The following is a 12,373-nucleotide window of genomic DNA, read 5'->3' as shown; positions in this document are numbered from 1 at the left end:
GTTTGAATGCCCACATACTATGGCTCCAATTATCCTCAGGATGGAATACTCACGTCCCACAACCAACAGGTTGGATGCCTTGGTCTATTGGCTCTCGAACAAAGCAGATAAGCCTCAACTGCCAAACAAACATATGCACATATAACAAATAATCACATAACAGTCTATAGACAACTACTGATCTAACGGATCAAACCACATGGCACATAATACCATCCTATCTACCAGGATACCGATCTAACAGATCATACCACATATCACATAATACCATCCTACCCACTAGAATACCTATGTAACAGACCATACTAGCATAGCATATCCATATAACAATCCAATGGGCCAGCGTTGGTGCCTTAGACCCTTGAGTATAGTGAGGATAACTCACCTTTCAACTATCGACTCGAAAGATAAGCTCAAACTAGCGGATCACTTCCACAAACTCCACTACATATATTCGCCATGGAATCATATTCATAAATTCCCAAAATGCCCAGAAGTTAAATAGTCAACCCTTGGTAAAGTCAACATCAACATTCAAGGTCAACAGACCATGTTGACCCGACTCATCGAGTGCAGTCACTGACTTGTCGAGTCCTTCCAGAATTCAGGTAGTCGTGAAATCCCCCCACTGACTCGTCGAGTTTCCCTGTAACTCACTGAGTTCATGCATGACCAATGTCGGGAAAACCATAATTTACTCATCGAATCACCCCACTAACTCGCCAAGTCCATGCAGAAGTCCTTGAATGACATTCTTCATCGGACTCGCTGAGTTGACCATGCAACTCGCTAAGTCCCTTCAATCCTTCATCCATTCAGATGCTTTTTAATCCATTTTAAGGTTCCATATTGCACACACTTGCTAAAGTTGGAAGCTTTATGTACTTAGAGACCCAAGAGAGTTTAGATCTGAAGTTGGAACTTCAAATCTTAGCTCATGCACAATAAAAGCTTCTTAATATGCTAGAAAAGCCCTAATATTTACCCAAATGAGATCTAGAAGGAAATAAGGTCAAGGTAACTACTTGATACCTTCAAATGATGCTATCTGAGGTAGATTTCGATTCCACACAAGTTCCTTGCTGCTAACTACTTGATACTTAAGGTTTTCTCACCAAGATCCACCTTCCAAATCTTAAAACACACAAGTGGAGCAGACACACACGTATTAGGGTTTGATGGACGCTCAAGGGACTGTAAAGAGGCTAAAGGAGGCTAATGATCCTTTAAATAGGGTGCAAAACCCCGAAAATTAAGGTTTCATCCTCCAGCTCCTACTCGTAAAATCCTACATTGGACTCGACGAGTAGGTTACTTAAACTCATGACCCAACCCACTGCTACTCGATGAGCCAGGCATCCAACTCGGCGAGTAGACCTTGAAATTATGAAAATTATAATGATAAATCAATACCTGAGAATCGGGGCATTACAATTCTCCCCCACTTGAAGTAGACTTCATCCTCAAAGTCTGCCATTGTGAACAACTCCATATAGTGCTCCCGCATCTCTGCCTCTGGCTCCCACATCCACTCAGACCCTCTTCGGTGCTCCCACTATACCTTTACTAAAGGTATCTCCTTGTTCCATCAAACCTTCATCTTCCTCTCCAGAATGGCCACAGGCCTCTCAACATAATTTAGGCGCTCATCGACCTGAATGTCATCTAATGATACCACTACCTCCTAATCCATAATGCACTTTCGTAATTGCGAAACATTAAAAGTGCCATGGATCTGACTAAGCTCCTCCGGTAGCTCTAGTCTATAAGCTAGCTTGCCAATCCTGGCAATAATCCTCAATAACATAATATACTAGGAACCCAATTTCCCCCTCTTCCTGAAGCGGATCACACCCTTCCAGGGCAGGACCTTCAGGAGCACCATGTCCCCAACCTGGAACTCTAACTCAGATCAACGCCTGTCGGTGTAACTCTTCTTCCAACTCTGAGCGGTCTGCATTCACTGCCTAATCTGCTGAATCTTCTCAGTAGTCTGCAAGACTACGTTCGTCTGCCCCATCACCCTATGTATAACTTCACCCCAACAAACCGAGGTGCGGCATCTCCGCCCATACAACAGCTCGAAAGGCGGGGCGCCAATGCTTGAATGATAGTTATTGTTGCAGGCGAACTCTGCAAGGGGTAGGTGGGAATCTGTAACAACATAAATTTTCAACCAAGTTTTTCATTTTAAAAATACCCAAATTCATACATTATATTTCAATAAAATCATAAGTGTCTCAATGTCAACATAAAAGTTAAATCAAAAGTCAAATCCCAGAATACTCCATGTCATCCTGAACAGATGTATACAATCACGCCGGTACCTTCCCGCGATCCTCTGGGGTACCTGAAACACATAACATATAACAGAGTAATCACGAAGGTTAGGGAGTTCCCTAAAATACCACATACAACATATTAGCCACTCGAGGCCAAAACACTGTAAGACCCTCCGATCAATGTGTCTCAGTGGGACCCTCCAGTCCCACAACTCTGATGGACCCTCCGGTCCTAACTTTGTGGACCTTCCGATCCTAACTCTATAAACTTTGAATAATACATAACATCAATCACATAGAAGTAATGCAATATATCACAGTACACAAATAACATATAGGATACTATGTCACATAACTCTGATCACCACCCTAGGTATGAATAGTTAGAAGACTCACCTCGAAGTAAGCAAGCTAATACACCTCGTACACAAATCAACGAAACAAACTCCGCATAATACATATGGTGATTATCTCTAATTAGACCAATTATTCCAATAAGCTCCTACTAACCCCTCTCTATCTCTTGGTAAGGGTAAAAGACTATTCTACCCCTCCATGGTCTCCATTACTCATAGTTGATCTAAACTCCAAAAGTCAACTTGAGTCGACAGTCCATGTTGTCTCAACTCGTCAAGTGCACCAGGAGGACTCGTCGAGTCCCCTCATTCCCTCAGAGACCTTATGCAAACCAACTCTACTCGTCGAGTAGATCCGTCTACTCGTCGAGTTAAAGCATATTCAGACTTTATCGAGTAAACCCTAATCGACTCGTCGAGTCTACACTTGGACTCGGCGAGTCTTTCTAGTCCATACCACCATTCTAACATTTTTGGGCAAATCTAACACTCCAAACACTAGATCTAGGCTCCCTAGGCCTCAATGTCATGTAATGCTTCGATCTTTACGTTCATGCATGGGATATATCCTCCATAGTGCCATTACAAGCACCAAGAAAGGTTAAATGCTCATGAGCTTGCCTCTAGCTCAATAAAGCTTGAAACTTTGGACTCTCAAGACCTTCTCTAGTCCAGATCTGAGGTTCTAACCTCAACCATGTTCCAATAACTCAGGGACACCAGACGATTTGGGAGAAAACCCTATAAACTCCCCAAAATTAAGATCTAACAAATATGTGACCAATGTAAGATCCTTTTACCTCAGAAGAGAAGCTAATGATAGAAGAATGCAAGATCCACAACCTTATCTTGATTAGATCCACCAAGCTTTTCCAATCTCTACTCCAAAATGCACAAGAATGCTCAAAATGGACTCTCTCTCTCTCACTCACTACACAATTAATGGGGGGGGGGGGATACAGTTTCTCTCTATGATGTGTGACCTCCCAAGGAGGCTATAAGTTCCTTTAAATAGGCCCAAGCCCATGGATTTAGGGTTTCTCATTCAAGCACCTACTCAGTGAGTCTTCTCTCGGATGTTACAATTCTCCCCTAGTAGGATTGTACTTCGCCCTCGAAGTCTTGCTCCGCAAATAACTCTGGATGCTGCTCCCGTATCTCTAACTCCGGCTCCCAAGTCAACTCAGATCCTCTATTTATAAGGGACTAAGACTGCAAACAGGACATAGGCTGGAAATGGGGTTTACAGTTGTAAACTAGTTTACAACCGTAAACTCATTACAAAACCGTGAACCCAACTTTGACCTACTATTACACCAAAACTACTAAAAAGAACTATTACAATTGAAAGCCTAGACCAAACCATTAATTGAGCCCTTCAATGGCATTACCAGGTCAACTATGGAGTTCAATCTCACTTTCATAATGGGCCTTCGCAAGCAGTGGAGGAATGTGAGTTTTTTTGATGAAGACACAAGAGAGCATTGATTTATATTCTCTAAACGATCTTTACAACGTGTTAAAAGCTCACGAAGGTGAAGTGAATGAAATAGCCGAAGAGTCAAGGATCAATCTGGGTGGTCTATTAGCACGGGTATCGAAGGTTTCGGGAAGAGAAGCTAAGAAGGAAAGTTTCGATGATGAAGGTCTTATTGTCAACTCTGATGACGAAGCTGTAGCTTTTTACTCAAAAAATAAAGTAATGAAATTTTACAATCTGGCTTTCAATGTGAAGTCAAAAACTTAGGAAGGAAAACGAAGCTACACCAGGAAGGTTAGTGATGAAAAGAAGTTTGAGAAGAAAGAAACAAAGGGTGAGGAATCGAAGTAAGAGAAAAAGCTTAAGGGAAATTCAGGAATTGATTGTCACTATTGCAATGGGGCCAATAATATGGCAAATAATTGCATGCTACGCAAGAAGGAAGAAAAGAAAAACAGGGTCAAAGATGAAGCATACTACTCAGAAAGGTTGGAAGAAGTAAGGGCAAGGTCGAAGGGATTGCTACTAGTAGCTAGAGGAGAAGATAAAGATGAGGGACCATACCAAGTATGGTCTTCAGGCTCGAATGACGAAGAAATGAGAAATACGACACATGGAGCCATGTTCACGAGGCATGACGAGGAAGAAGAAGAGAAAATCACAGATAGCTTCTTTGTTTCGACATTTGTGCATAATGCACTAATGACATCGAAGGTACGTTCTCTACTTTAATCTTTTAATATTCCTTCAAGTGCTTATAATTATGTGTTAACTGATTTTGATGATGCCATTACTAATGTCAATAATCTAGTTATCTCTGCTAGAAATGATGCTAAAAAGGCTACTACTAAATTACTAGAAACACAAATGGTGTTGGAGGCAAAGAAAGATAAGATAGATCATCTAGAATTACAAATTACAAACATCATGTGTGATAGGGATAGTCTGAGTACGGATAATAAAATTATGTTGAAACAAAGAAACATTTATTGTAACTCAGCAAAGAGATTATATGGTAAATTGACTGAATTGCACGATTCATCAGATATAAGTAAATAACAACATAGGAAGCTTCAACTATTTTTATCTTTCGAAAGAGAGAAAGTAGATGCAACTTCTTATAACTATGAGATGATAATTTATGAGATGGATAAGGTTCTTGATAATAGATATTCATATTGTATTGTGAAAACAGATGAACATCTGAATGCTAATGATCTTGTTGATATTGTTAATAAGACCCTAACTAAAAATGAACAAATCAAGATTTTGAAAAATACTGAGAATTCGACATCTAATTTCCAAAACAATTTTGTTGATATCGAAGTTGAAAATATTAATAATATTGAAGAAGAAGAAGTTGGTGATTGTTCTCAGTTATTTGTCATTAATGTCAAATCATTAGCTAAGGGTAAAGAAATATGGCATGATTCGAATGTTAAAGTTGACAAAGAGAAACCCTCTACTTCAAAAGTTTTTGATCCTGATCATCTGACCGTCGAAGATAGTCAAACTGATAGTGATGACGATGAAGATGTTTCAAAAGAAACACCCATTCCTCAAATTGTTGAAGATGAAGTTTAGGAAGAGACAAAGAAATCCGATGAAATCATGAAAGAAAAAGGTTCTCACTATCTTGAACCAAGTTCTATGGTTTACCCAAACTTCAAGAGCGCTAATGTGTTGTCTTTCCAAATCAAGTGTTTGTCACAAAAAAAATGGAGAAATTGTTAAACCATAAATAAACAAACTTGTTGAAGAGGATAATAAGAAAGCTTCGAAAGAAGAATTTTTTCTCAAATCAGAGCACAATTAAGAACAATCTCACCAAAAATTCATACACTTTTCAACGACAAAAGCCAAGTCGAACTTGGGTTGTTAAAACAGAAAAACCAAAAGCTAAAAAAACAATCAAATGTAAAAGTTCCTGAAAAACCAAATGAAAAAGTTTAAAGTTTACAAGAAAATGTTCAAAAGATTTGTCAAGAAAATGGAATTTCGAAGAACAAAGCTCGAAATAATGCTTATTGAAAAATTATGTGTCTAAAAGGAAACAACAAAGTCTTTCAACCAAAAATGCTGAAAAGAATAAGTCTGAATTTGTTAAGCCAAAGTCAAAAAATCAATCTTTTGTTGAAAAGAAACAGACTTCACAATCAACAAGTGTACCAAAAGATTTTTCTAAAACAAAAGAGCATATTCATACTTCTTATGATGATGGTTATGTGAAAAATCAAAAAACAAATAATTTTGCTCAAAACTCATCAAATCAAAAGTTTTCATAACATAATTTTCAAAGAAATGACTTTCAGACAAATGAGAAAAAGAGTTATTATTGAGTTCCACATCAAAATCAATTTTCGAACCCACAAAAAGTTTTTTTAAAACATAAAATTAGGTATCAAAATCAGTTTCAAAATCGTTATAAATCTTATGTTTCACCAAGAATGACAACTAGTAACTATCAAAATTTGAAACTTCAAGGGAGAAGAAATGAATCTTTTAAGCCAAATCAACCACATTTTCCAAACCCACCTTCGAAACAAAAAGTTAAAGTTTCATTTGTTAAGGGAAAAATGAATGTGAAGAATATCAATCATTGGTTGGAAGGATAGGGAAAAGTTTTCATGAACAGATCAAGGATGCATATGAAAAATATCTAAATAAATAATCTAATGGAAGTTCTTCATCAAGAGATTCAAATCCTTCTGTTCAAAATGGAGAACAATTTCGAAAGCAAAAGTCAACGAGACTCAAACTAAGAAGAATGAGAATAAAGTCAATGAATGATTACTTTTCGATACCCTTAAATAAGGAAGTGGACTTAATTGATAGTGTCAAATCCAAAGTTCATAATTGGATAATAGGATCTTCATTTCATCAAACATTTTGTTCTAATAACCAATGACCCAAACTACCTTGGGGATCTAAATTCTTTAACTGATTGTAGGTTTTCAGTGATGAGCAATACGATGATCAATGGTATATCGATAGTGGTTGCTCTCGTCACATGACTAGGAAAGGTGTTGTGAAGTTTGGAAACAATAAAAAATGTAAAGTCACAGGCTATGGAAAGGTGACCAATGGAATTTTTTCCATCAACAAAGTAGCTTATGTCGAAGGTATTTAACATGATTTAATCAGTGTTTTGCAACTTGTTATGGGCACTGACAATCAAGTTGTTTTTGACGAAGACGGAAGTGTCATATCGGACAAAGAAACAAAAGAAGTTATTCTTAAATCAAAGCGAAAAGGCGATATGTTTACATTTGACATCAAACACATTGTTGGTGTTCCTTCAGTTTGTCTACTTTTGAAAGCTTCTTCTAATGTCAGCTGGTTGTGGCATCGAAGAGTGTCTCATTTAAACTTTAAGAATCTAAACAAATTGGTGGAAAAAGATCTTGTTCAAGGTTTGCTGGTTTTAAATTTTGATAATGATACTTTATGTGCAACTTGCGAACAAGGAAAACAACATAGATAAGGACATCCAATTGTAACTGATTTGAAGATCATCGAACCTTTGGAACTTCTTCATATTGACATTTGTGGTCCTTCGACAGTTGAAACACTCAACAAGAAGAGGTACATTTTGGTTATAATTGATGACTTTTCTAGGTTTACTTTGGTATATTTTCTTTGTTTGAAATTTGGAATAGCTCAAGTGATGATAGATTTCATCAAGCACATCAAATTAAGCTTAAAGAAAAAGTTCTGCAAAATCAAGAGTGATAATGGATCTGAATTCAAGAACAAGGTTCTTGATTCATATTTGGCTGACAAAGGAATGTCGCACAATTTCTCATCTCTTTACACACCTCAAAAGAACGGTGTTGTTGAAAGAAGGAATCGTTCACTTTGTGAAGCCGCCTGAACAATGTTGACTTGTGCAAATATTCCATAATATCTCTAGGCTGAAGCTATTTCTACTGCTTGTTTTACTCAAAATCGGTCATTTATTCATAGACGATTTAAAATCACCCCTTATGAAATCATTAACAATAGGAAACCAAATGTTAAACTTTTTCATGTTTTTGGTTGCAGGTGTTTCATTATGAATATTAAGGATAATCTTTTGAAATTTCAGTCCAAGGATGATGACGGAATATTCTTAGTCTATTCTCATAATTATGTGGCATATAGGGTGCTTAACAAGCGAACTAGGAAAATCGAAGAAACCTTCAATCTCTGTAACATCCGGACTTCCAGGTATATTATTTATTGTTTATTTATTTATTTATTTATCTATTGAGCTACTCAACGATTCAGTGCTCCAACTCGTCGATGTGCCACGTGGGGTTAATGACCTACTCGACGAGTCTGAGAGCCAACTCACCGAATAGACACTGGGATGAGAAACCCTAAATCCCCGAGTTTGGGGCCTATTTAACGGCACTTATAGCCTCATTTTCGGCTACACTTCCCTGAGAGAAAACCCTAAACGACCCTTTGAGCTTATATATATATATATATATATATATATATATATATATATATATATATATATATATATATATATATATATATATATATATATAGAGAGAGAGAGAGAGAGAGAGAGAGAGCGAGAGAGAGACAAAAAGAGAGAGAGAGAGAGAGTAAGCTAACTTGAGCATTTGGTGTATCTTTGGAAGAGAAGAGAAGGATTTCAAGCAAGGAGTAAGAGAATGCTATTAGATCCATTGTTATTTATCCAAGAGCTCATGTTAAAGGTATAAAGTTGGAGCCTTTCTCATTTATTTGGGTAGATCTCATATTTTTGGAGATTAGGGCTTCCTTATTATATATTACTAGGACCTTGAGGATTTTAAACTCGCATGGAAGTTTGGACTTCAGATCTAGACCTTGTGAGGTCCCTAGCATCCAAAGGTCCTTACTTTATTCAGCCTTAGGGGAACTCTTGAGTGAAAAACCCATATTAGAGCATGTTCTTGGCATTTCATGCCCAAAGTGCCATGCATGGACGTAAATTATGTGACTTTACATGATCAATGAGCCATGAGAGTGTAGATCTTGAGTATGGGAAAGTTTTTTGCCTTAAAATCTTCTGATTAGGGAAAGAGTCTGAATGGACTCGCCGAGTAGAGGAGCCAACTTGACGAGTTGGTTAGGGTTTGTCCCGATGAGCTGTAAATGCTGTTACTCGGTGAGTTAGGGGTTAACTCGACGAGCTGCACCATCACAAGGACCTCTGAGTAGCGATTGGACTCTACGAGTCACATGAGTGCACTCGGCGAGTCAGGTCAACCTGGGATTGTTGGCTCGAGTTGAATGGTCTTTTACCCGGTCCAAGAGTTAGAGAGAGGGTAAGAGAAACTTTTGGAGTAATTGAGTAAGAGTGGGGTATTGATTAGAGATTCTTATCTAATGTGTTAGGCGGAGGCTAGTTTGGGATTCCTGAGTACGTGATTGTTACTTGCTAGTTTACGAGGTGAGTCTTCTTACTATAATTAACATGAGTGGTACCTTTGTGTAATTGAGATGTTTATCGTGCTTATCTATGTGGTTGATATTCTTCATTATGTCTTTGTGATTTATGTTGAGTATTGTTATTATAAGCTTACCGAGTTGGGACGGGAGGGTCCCACTGAGACACACCGACCAGAGGGTCTTACTGAGTATGGCCTAGAGTGGATAATGGGTTGTATGTGGTATTTAGGGAACTCACTACGCATTATGCTTACCGTGTTATGTGTTATGTGTTTCAGGTACTTCTCAGGATCACGGGAAGGTGCCGGCTTGATTGTACACACACATACACACTATAGATAGTTTTATGATTTAGAGGTTCCTGGAGTTTTATATATAATTTTCTTTTGGATATGAGTTTTGATAAATTGACATTGTGGCACTTTATGGTTTATTTATTGGAATGAATATGTTTTGAAATACAAAAATTTTGGTCAAAAATTTGTGTAATGTTGTTACAAGTTGGTATTAGAGCCTAGGTTTGAGGGATTCGAATGCACCTTCGAGCGTGTTTGGACTCAAATTGAGGATTTGAGAAGAATTATCAAAAGAAAAGAAATTTCCCAAAACAAGAATGAGTTTTAAGTGAAACCATGTTGAAGCGGTGTGTACAATCAGCCAGAGCCCGAACGGTGATTTCCCAAAATACCCTTGTTTTTGTGTTACATGATACTTATGAGATATTTTACTAAGGTTGCATGCTAGAGGGTAAGCTAGGTTTTTAATATTCTAGGTCTAGAGTTTCCTGATTCACGATGCCTTAGCCTAGGAGAGGTTTTTGATCAAGTGTTATGTGTTATTTTCTTGAGTATGTGTTGAGTTCTGAGTCGGGAAATAATCTAGGAAGAGTTACTTGGATAAGCTAAAAGGTTGTCTACTAAGAAAGTAGTCTGTGATTCGCAAGGAATAGAGTATTTGTTACTTAGAATCCTAGTAGGAGGACTTGGGGTGACTATAGATGGGGGTGTAGAAGGTAGTATTGGGCCCGTACTATTGAAAGCACCCAGTCTGCAGGCGATCCAAGTAAGAATCCTTAGGATGGTAAGTAACAAGTAGGTATGAGTAGTCGAGTGTGAGTATGCACAAGCGATTCTCTGATGATTTTGTGATGTTTTTAAGAGACATCATGATGGGTATGCGCCACAACCCCGAGAGCAGTGGAGTAAGCGATGATGAGATTCCCAGGATGATTCATGATGAGGTGGCCGCAGCCATCTGGGAGGCTATTCCGAAGATGTTTGGGTCTATAAATACCACCTTGATCGAGACGTTTGATGAGCGATATGCTGCTATTACCGAGGCGGCTGCTACTATAGCCACCGCAGCTATCGCTGCTGCCAGACCACAAGGAGGTGACTCGTTGCTGTATCGGGAGTTTAGCGACAGGAAGCCACCAGAGTTTGATGAGGCTCGGGATCTGATTACTGCGATGAGATGAATCTCTGATATTCAGGGATGTTTCTACACTTGTTCATGACCGTAGCATTTGAGGGTGCAGTCCGCGCTGAACCAGCTTCGCTTGGGAGCGAAGGACTGGTGGAAGTTTGTGACGGCTAGTTTTACTCCTGTAGAGGATGATGCGGTGACTTGCAAGAGGTTTGTTGCAATGTTTCGAGATAAGTATGTCCCCCCCACCCCCCTCGATGGAAAGGGAATGGTTGGCCCAAGAGTTTTTGTCCCTTAGACAGAAGACAGAGTCGGTGACTATGATTATGCGGATGTTTGACGAGAGGGTGATGTTTTGCCCTGAGCATGTGGCAACTAAGCAGGCATACATGAGCTGGTGCTTGAGCATTTTGAGGAGCGATATTCGGGAGTTAGTGGCAAACTCGTCTTATCGGACATTTGTTGAGCTCCAGGAAAATGCCAGGAGGAGGGAGATCGAGCTGGAGACTCAGGCGAGGGAGGATGCGGAGTCTCAGGGGAGAGACCAGCAGCGGACGCAGTAGCAGCCGACAGCCAAGCTGACTAAGCCCGTTGATTCGAGACCAGGAGGCTAGAAGGGTTGCACTTGTGGCAAGTGCGGAAAGAGTCATGATGGATCTTGTCGAGCGGGGTTTTACTACAAATGTAGCAAGAAGGGGCATATGGCGAAGGATTTCCCCAAGGGTTTTGTAGTCTATTTTTACTGCAATCAGACCGGCCATCGGTAGGCTGAGTGCCCTCAGCTTGTTCAGGGATCGGCCCAGGGTTCCACTCCTGCTACATTGCGAGCTACTGATGTTTGGTCATTGAAGGTCGAGGTTCCGAAGGCTCGTGGGATAGCTTTTCAGATGACAGCAGAGGAGGTTCGTGCAACACCTAATGTCATGGTTGGTATGTATTTCCTTATTTATTTATTCTAAGATTCTCTTTTGTGATTATCATGTGCTATATTTAGGTACATTTCTTGTGAGCTCTATACCGACTTTAGTGTTATTTGACTCGGGCGCGAGTCGATCCTTTGTGTCTATAGCCTTTAGTCATTACATCCGTATCCGGCGTGAGTTGTTGAGTTGATCTCTGAGGATTTTTATAGCAGATTAGCATGCAGTTTTTTCTACCGAGGTATTCTAAGGATGCGTGTTATAGATTTTTGGCATCGAGTTTCCGATTGACCTGGTACCAATTGCGATGGGTGATGTCTGCATCATGGTGGGGATGGATTGGTTTAGCCGCTTTGGAGCAGTGATCAACTACGAGTGCCAGTTGGTGACTATACAAGACCTTAGTGGGGGAGTGCTTACAGTGTATGGCGAGGGTACCCGATCTGGGTAAGCGTTCTGCTCTGCTGCCAGGGCGAGGAA

Source organism: Lactuca saligna, chromosome 6 (assembly GCF_052625555.1).
Source record: "Lactuca saligna cultivar CGN05327 chromosome 6, ASM5262555v1, whole genome shotgun sequence".
Taxonomy (NCBI): domain Eukaryota; kingdom Viridiplantae; phylum Streptophyta; class Magnoliopsida; order Asterales; family Asteraceae; genus Lactuca; species Lactuca saligna.
This window is presented reverse-complemented; position numbering follows the sequence as displayed.